Source organism: Pecten maximus, chromosome 13, assembly GCF_902652985.1.
Source record: "Pecten maximus chromosome 13, xPecMax1.1, whole genome shotgun sequence".
NCBI lineage: Eukaryota > Metazoa > Mollusca > Bivalvia > Pectinida > Pectinidae > Pecten > Pecten maximus.
Genome location: NC_047027.1, coordinates 22,752,349 through 22,753,055, shown reverse-complemented (window position 1 = coordinate 22,753,055; position 707 = coordinate 22,752,349).

Genomic DNA, 707 nt, shown 5'->3' with positions numbered 1-707 from the left:
TATCCAGATCGTATTCAGACATGTTTGTGCTGATATGGTTCACACTGTCCTCTATGCTACTGGCCACCATAACAACAGTCACTCCGTTCAACCTGTGACGTCATACACTGAAGAGTTCCAAATCAGCTTGACTGACCGATACGCTGATTAGCAGTCGACCGACAGGTGCAAATCGCGTACTTCGATGTGCGATATCTCGGCACTCGGCCAACCGATTTTGATGCGGTTTGCGACATTCTTCTTTGGTGGTTACAAAGAATAACATATTTGATTATCGTGTTTCGTTCAGGGTACACTTTAATGTAGCGGACTGAGTTTAATATTATTGATAGCCAATGAAGAAAAACAGGGCATTAAGGAATTCATAATTACAAAAAAAAGTCTGTTCAGAATGATATTTGTCATTTTAAAATGACTTCATACACATAATGACACGTCATTTTATAAGCATGGTGTATGCATACACACACACACACACACACACACACACACATATATATATATATATATATATGTTATACGCTAATGGATTGTAAAATGTGCAAATATAGTGTGAATACTTAACTGTACATTTAACACATTTCAGAGAGTTTGTTACCATATTTGTTTCTGTTAACGGTCAAGTACGTAAGAGTATACATTCTATTCAGGACACCAAGAGATCGTTCTATATCGCATATATTTTAATACGTTCAAGTGTGTGAAAT